The sequence below is a fragment of the Cryptomeria japonica genome, chromosome 9 (assembly GCF_030272615.1).
Source record: "Cryptomeria japonica chromosome 9, Sugi_1.0, whole genome shotgun sequence".
NCBI lineage: Eukaryota > Viridiplantae > Streptophyta > Pinopsida > Cupressales > Cupressaceae > Cryptomeria > Cryptomeria japonica.
In genome coordinates this window covers 19,596,863-19,605,384 of record NC_081413.1, presented here as the reverse complement: position 1 = coordinate 19,605,384, position 8,522 = coordinate 19,596,863, and positions in this window count along the sequence as shown.

Sequence of the window (8,522 nt, the reverse complement as noted above, 5' to 3'; positions counted from 1 at the left end):
TATGACCTAGTGACGCAGATGATTTGGATATCGTAGAGAGGGAGATTGACTGGGAGACCATGGCAGCAGAGTACAATCAGTAATATGTGGTGATAGCAGTGGTTATAGCATGCATATTAGTAGGGGATAGATGAGGACATGGATTCCCTATTGGATGGGGAAGAGTGCTAGAGCGGATGGTGATAGAGGGGACTATGTATGCATGGGGACCATGTGTGCTTGCTATGCTATATTTTTAGCTCCATCATATAGCATATCAGAGGGTGCAAACTTTGAGTTGTGGGGTCACACTATTACAGGTATGGGCATTTGAGCACATAGCCATATGTCGATCGATTGCAGAGAGACAGGTAGTACCACATCAACCATATGTGTACTGCTATGGGGGTACATTGAGACAGGGTCCTTTTGGATACATATTGTATTGGTGACATGAGCTAGATAGATTGAGAGAGTTCACATGGAGGCCATATCAGGATTGCCCTGGATGGGCAAATGATGGCGATGAGCTATCATATTGCAGACAGGAGAGATACTTGATTGGGCAACCAGTGAATCACCAAAGAGTGATTGAGATGTATCTACCAGAGAGAGTTAGATGACAGTTTAGAGAGAGGCAGGATATATCGAGAGGGACTGCACACTTTGCCCGATCTCACAAAGAGACGAGTCAGTGGGGAAGGATGATTTAGCCACACATAGCATATGCTGACTTCAGATAGCTATAGCAGAGACAGTGGGATTGGAGATCAAATATAGTGGATGCTGGGATGAAAGAGGAGTATGAGCAATGGTTTGCATGACAATGGCCTATGCCATTGATAGATCTTGATATTCTGGTACCTAGGAGACAGGAGAACTTCCCACTCGTTGGAGAGGAGGAGAGAGATGATGAGGATGGATATGAGGATGAGGAAGATGATGAGGATGAGGAGGATGATGAGGAGAGAGGGGATGATGAGGAGGAGGATGAGAGGGATGATGAGGATGATGAGGAGGAAGAGGAGGAGGACGAGAGGGAGGAGCCAGATCCAGCCGATCATGAGTCATTGCACGATATACCCATAGGCAGGAGACAATGAGCATAGAGGAGATGCAAACATGTAGGGCCACCATAGCAAGTCAGCATGATCACATTGTGACATTAGAGAGACAAAATGCTATCTTGAGGATAGAGAAAGATCAGTTCAGAGCAGAGATAGCCAAACTGATAGCAGCTCGAGATATGGCAATAGCCCAGGCACAACAAGCAGAGCAGAGAGTGACCGAGTATATTGGGTCAATTAGGGATGCTAGTGCACGTGAGATGGCAGAGATGTTGGTAGAGATCGGAGATGAGATATGCCATTGGAGGACACTATATGAGAGTGCAGTTCCACCAAAGCAGAGAGCAGCGTCATATCGGTCATGATCGAGGACAAAGAGTAGGCCACGTTCTCGGAGGTCAGTGAGTAGCATGGGGGTGAGTGAACCTATGAGACCACCACAGCTAGGACCAGGGACAGGAGGGACATCATCCTTGAGACATGACAGGGATGAGGAGGATAGAGGGAGCACCCAGTGATAGAGGCACATGCTCCTTATGATAGAGACATATGTAGTGTGACATTATGTATTCAGCCTACGGGCCATATGTGATATGATATGCAGCTATATGATGGGATGCAATGTGTTATGGCTTATGTTTAAATTCCATGTATGGATGGCTTATGCACTATTTATGTACCATTGTCGAACATGTATGAATGGTGTTTATATTTTTTTGGATGCATGTATAAGATGAAATGGATAAAATGCTTTTGTATGGACTTGATATAATGCAAATGTACGAATCAATGAATGCAGGATGCAGCTTATGTGTCTGGAGATCGAAGAACTAGACCGAACTGACTACCCAAACTGACAGAAGAAATGTGAGGAAGAAGAAATTAGACAAAGGATAGTTAGAGATGAAGAAAAACTTGCTTTCACCAATGCACATAAGTAGGTGAGAACCTTTATTTAATGTAGCAAAGTGGATACAAAGCACCATGGCATTGAAGGCCAGAGCTGGAATGCAACCCCTTTTGCAAAAGATAGACACATTACACACAAGGAATGAGTGAATCATCCTAGGGCGCATACATCAAGGGTTGAGGTATGTGCGGCATTCACAAAGTGAACGTACTTATCATAGACACCCAATGATATAGTTGCCCCAGTTTGTGACAAACATTCGACAAACAACAAACACAACAAAAAACAAAAGGGACCATGAACCATCTCGGTTACTCTAAATCACTCAGTGAAATCATCGAGCAACATAGGAACATGATCGAAGCCAAAGATAAATTAGTAAAAAGGTAAGACACACAAATTCAACCAAGTCAAACAAATAGTTTGATCGTCATTGTCAAAAGTGGAAAACAAGAATGATCATGTTGTCTGGTTTCAGAGAATGCAGTACCCCATCTAAGATAGGACACAGTCTGGTTTTGAGTATAGCACACCCTGTATAAGACCCATGATAGTAGTGACAAGGACAAATGATATTGATGCTATTTGAATTGATGTGACAACTGTGATCAGGTTGAATGCTTGCTTGGTCGAACAGTTCATCTGTTAATGCATGATTTCATTAAAGCATAATGTTTGATTGATTGTCATTGGATGTATGCTCAACGATTTGTCTATGCACAAAGGGGACCATTTATTGACAACATGCAGAATGCCAAAGGAATTGTTTTTGGATTTTGATGTTTTTCACTTTGTAGGAATTTCGAGTTTTTTACAATTTTTTTGTTCATTTTTCAGGACTTTATTTGACTTTTTAGGGATTTTTTCAGGACATTATTTTATTTTTAGAGATTTTTTTAGGACATTATATGATTTTTAGGGATTTTTTCAGGACATTATTTGATTTTTAGGGATTTTTTCAAGACATTATTTGAATGTTTTTGGATTATTTCAAGACATTTTTCAATTTTTATGATTTTGCCCCCAGTGTCTAGCAAGGCAAGGAATATGACAGGTGAAAAAATAGGCTTGCTGAAATGTTGGTGGATAGAGGGAAGACAAAGGCCTTTTATTATGGAGACAATATGGATGCAATTTTCAAGGGCTATTGCGTGATGGGACAAGAGACTAGATATGAAATTGTGAGGCTGTGACATGGCATGAGGGACATGTCAAGAGGTTTTTGAAACCATGTTTAAATTTTGCGTCCTTATGTTAGATCAAGATCAAGGAATGAAAAAGAGTGTATGGATAGGATAAGAAAGACCAAGAATGGATAAGGGACATGGACTAAAGGTCAGGGTAGGCTAAGGGATAGTGGCAGAAAGTTGCAATAAGCTAGGGAATATGGATGAAAGATTATAATAAGCAAATGAATAAAGACCAAAAGCTATGATAGACTAAAAGCTGCAAACAAGATGCATGATGCTCATGATGATCCTTAGCCTTGTCAAGATCAAAGGTGGAAAGGGAAACTGTACATGAGGGGCAATAGGATATGAAGGGTAATGACAGGGGTTCGATAGGATAATGGAACAATGAAGAACAAAAGGATATGATATGATAAAGCCTGTCCCCAAGTACGGTATGCAAGATGTTCATATATTATGCATGATGCTTGTTTGCCAAGTTTTCATCATGGTACTTACCCAAGGCGCATGTTTGCTAGGTTTTCACCAGTGGACAAATTATTTTTGCTTTACTTTTTTCTTTTGTCTTTTTTTCTTTTTCTTTTTTTTTTTTTGAATTTTGACTTTTTCAATAGAAGATGGACACATGATAGGGGATGGAAGAAGGACTCTTTTTTTTTTTGGATAGTAGCCTTTAAAAAAATGGACCATGACCTTTAAAAGTATGCTCAAATACGTTGGTAAGATAAGGACATGGAAAATAAGATGAAACTAAGGCAAGGATTTATTCAAAGGATGGGATCAAAGGGATTGAAGGATGGAAAATATGCATTGGATAATGGATAGGGTATTGGAATAATTGGGCTTGAGTGGATAGAAATGTTGGCAAGATTGACATTGGCACACACCTTGAGGGGTGATGGACTAATGGAGGAAAAGTGGGTTTTGGATATGGAGATTTTGATGAAGGAATAGCTAGGGATTTGTGAGATTTGGATGGAGGAATAACTTGGGATTTGGGGACATAAGGGCCCAAAATGGATGAAGAAGGTGATGGCGGAACAAATTTGAGAGGGTTGGATGGAGGAATAGAAACTTTGGATGCCAAGTTGGATGTTTCTTTAGGCTTTTGTGCTTCAAGAAGCCGCTTAGGGATCCACATGGTTTTTTATTTTTCATGCTTTTGTGGTTCCTTGGAGTGCATTTCTTGCAAAAGGGATTTAGGAACCCATATATATTTTGACTTTGCTTTATTTTGCTTAGTGGGCCTTTGTGGCCTTTTGGATATTTCTTTTTCTTTATAGATCATATTGTTCTTTGTTTTGACATGTTGATTATATTGTGTTGATCCTTAAATACATGTGGATTTTTAGACTTATGACTTTTATGCTTGGCATCCAAATTGCTTGGAGGGGGAAAGGAATGCATGGATGGATATGAATGAAATGGACTCCTTTTGGATTGATGACATTTACTCAAGGATGTGTGCCTTTTCTGACCTTGCATAGAGGAGGAAGGGATATAAGGACCTAAGATGGATGGAAAGTATGATGGGGAAGGTGTATGTTTTAATTTTGATGGAGGTATACCAATGTCTTGAGAGTGAGTTGTGTAGACATGACCCTTAACATTTTCTTTCACATGAAGGGATTCTTGCTTATGGAGATCTACCCCTTTGCCTTTATGAATATCTTGACTTGTAGGATACTCTATTCTTTGGGAAGAAGATGTGAGTCCATTATGAGGTGGATATGAGATGAGAGAAATAATCAGATCTTGAAGTGGATCGGATTGCACCAAAGTGGAAGAACCCATTATGCATGTCGAGGGTTCATAAACATCTTGCACTGACATGTTAAAATCATGAAGGGGGTTAGGATCATGAGGGGGACTAGGATTGTGTAGTGGACATGGTTCAATGACAGGCTCTTCAAGAGATGGAATGGGAGAAATAATGGGATCATCAAAAGAAATGTGATCTTGGAGTGTATATGGAGCATTAAGACAAGGAGATGGATGAACAAAAGGATCTTGTGGATGATTTAAAGGAATAATTTGATCTTGACAAGGAGGAAGATCATTGGAATCCTCTTTAAAGGTGTTTTGCTCTTGACTTTTAATGGGTGTAAAGCGGAAAATCGCGACCGAACCCTAGTTGCTCTCCCCTCTTCCAACTCCAAGGAGAGAGAAGGGAGATTCACTAGGGTTGATGGTTTTCACTTAGGGGAGAGACTTTACATTCAAAAGAGGGGTTGAAACCTACAAGATCCAATCCCACGCAATACAAGATTGGATGCTAAATGAGTTTCAAGGGTTAAGACAACAAGGCTACCCTCTTTTGTAAAGAATGTGCATAGAGGAATTAAGCTAGGAATGCATAGAAAGTGAGAAAGATTCGCTTATAAACTGAGATAGGGATACAGTATGAAGCTGCGGACCTGGAATTGGCAGTAAAATGTCGATACGGCGCTGTCCTGCAAATTTGAGCAAAAGTTGTCGGGACGATGGCGCCCGGCGCCACGGTCCTCCGAAAAATCCGCGAAACGAAGGGGGATCTGTTCGTCTCTGCACAAGGATTCCAGATCTTCAATTTCAGCCACGTACCTGCAACCTACACACAGAAAAGTGAAGACGATTGGGGGGTTAGGGATTAGGGGTTTGCCTTTAGGTCAAACCCCGGTTTTGGAATTAACCAAGAAATGAGCAAGAGCTGTAAATGTAAATGACTGTAAAACAAGTACTAATACCTTGTTCTAAGGATGTTTGTATCCTTATGTGCGAAGGTTTAGATGTTGTATGTTGTATGTTGTAGTAGTATGTGATCTCCTCTTCAATGGTTGAATCCTTGTCTTGAATGCAACACTTAGCCTTGAATGGAGACTTGAAATGATCAATTGCTTGAAGGAATGCTTGAATGCTTGAATGCTTGAGTATAGTTTCCACACCTTTTCCATCATGTCGAATGAAAGAGGAAAATGTAGTTTATATACTTGTCATTTAGGGCTAATAGACTGATTTTCCCGACCTTAGGCCGACCAGGAAATGATAATTTCCAAATTGCAAACAAAAAGACCCGAGACCCCTTAGGAGACCGGGCCCAAAATAGGACCCAGGGACCAGGGCGCTGGGCGCCATGGTCCTGGGGACCAGGGTGCTGGGCGCCCTGGTCCTGAAGGACCAGGGCACTAGGCGCTCTGGTCCCACCTCCCGGGATAGCAGGGTGCAAAGGAGGTTCAGGCCAGGGTGCAAGAAAATGCAGTTTTCAGTGTCATAATCAGGTTTCAGGGTCTCCATTCAGGTTGCATGTTGCGTCGCCATCATGAAGACCAAAATGCAGTTGAAATTGCAAGTGTCACAATTTTAGGATGCTACATTTAGCCCCCACTTTAGCGGGAGTATGTATGCTCATACTTCCGGTAAAGTACAAGGAAACAACATTGAAAGACTTTCACCACGTCAAGGAGGCAAGACACACCAAGCCCCCAGTGGACTAAGGATCTTATGACTTCGATTGACAAAGTAAAAGGGAAGATCACGAGGGAGAACCATGACTGTCAGTAGTAAGGTTCCCTCACTATGAGTCATGCAAGAAAGATATCAAAAATTTTCAAGGCAAAGTTAAATTTGCCAAGAAATTCTCAAGTATCTTGAAAAGATATGAACGGGATGTATGCCCCCCTACGTTAAAGCGATCATACACGCCTCACCGGGGGTAATTGCTTTAAGGTAGTGATACATATAAGAATGAGAAAGGAAAGGAGCACGTTATCGCAAGGATTTAGTCCCCAAGTGTGAGATAAGCCCAAGGATAATAGACACAAAACACAAAGCACGAGGTGACTTCGCTTTCCTTGGGGTCAGTATGCTGTATGATAAGTCATGTATATATATCATATGTATGTATGCATAATTGTTCTTCATTCCCCAATCAAGGAAGGTCACCTAGGAGAAGGGAACACATGTGTCTTTTGAGTCAACATGAGAGAGATCGAGAGATCTCAATGCTTTGCATCGTCCTCAAGTAGACAACACTAAGGACAACAAATAGAAGAATGAGAATAACATATAGAAGAAGTAACACAAGAGAGGAGGAGAGAATCTGCTATGCTAATGTAACTAGTCTAGCACGTCATCTACCCCCCGATCTTGCTGATCAATGTTTCGGGAAGGCAGGGAACACGCTAGAGGAGGAACATCCAACACAGCAGATGGTGCTATCACAAGATCCAAACAAGGGCTATGTTCATGTTCTGAGCCACGTTGTTCTTGTCTAGGAGCTAGGATAAGTGCTTTAGAAAATTCGTTAGATAAATGGTTATCAATATCAACAAGTTCATATTCACTATCAGAAGCAAGAGGAGTAACATTTTCATCTATATCATCATCAAGATTTATAAAAATAGGATTTTTAACTCGCACAGGATCAAGACCATCATGCATCTTATGTTTAGGAGATTTAGGCTCAATGTCCGGCTGAGGAGAAAATGGAATAATGCTTGTTGAAGGTGTTTTTGGAGATTTCAAAGTTTGAGAAGCAGCTGCTTGAGCTCTAAGACGACGCTTTCGTCGGCGTTCACGTGCAGAACGATTTCGTCTAGTCTTAGTAGGAAGTGAAGAAGATTGAGGAGGAGGAATGTTCTCATCCCTATCACTTGGGTGTTTAGGTTGTGGTTTCTTAGGCTGGATAATAGGAGAAGAAGAAGGTCTCTTCTCTCTATAAAAGGAAGGAGGAGGAACTGCTCCATATAAGGGAGGAATATTTGGTTTAGGAAGAAGACCAAGTCCATCATGACGAGGAGGGATAGGTCTACTTTTAGGAAGTTTATTAGATATAGACATAGTCACATCCATAGGGATGGGTTGGGAATCTTCTTGAGGAAAGACATTAGTTTTATCTTTCAAAGGAAGAACTTCCTTCTCAAAAATGATAGGAATGTCAAGTTTAGGTGTTCTAGGTTCACTTAAAGATAGGATCATATCTATCTTCCATTTTTGATAAGATTTGAAAAGATGATCACTTCACGGAGGAAGAGATTGGAATTGTTTAGGCCAAAAGTAATCAAGAGGAACACTAGAGGTTCTTTCAGCTGGTTTAAAGAGGCTATGATTGACAGTAACAACTTCACCATTATGGGGAAATTTCAAACACTTATGTATAGGAGAAGCAATAGCTTTCATGGAAGATAGCCAAGGATAGCCAAGCTTCACACGAAATTGTTCGAAAGATGGAATAATAGCAAAGTTCACATCAAGGGATTTGTTATAGACCTCAATAGGCAATGTAATAGAACCAATTGCAGGAGAAGAAAATGCATCAAATAATTTCACAATCACATCTGTTTTGTCATAGATCACTTGATTCAATTGCAAAGTAAAAATAAATTCTTCAGTGATAAC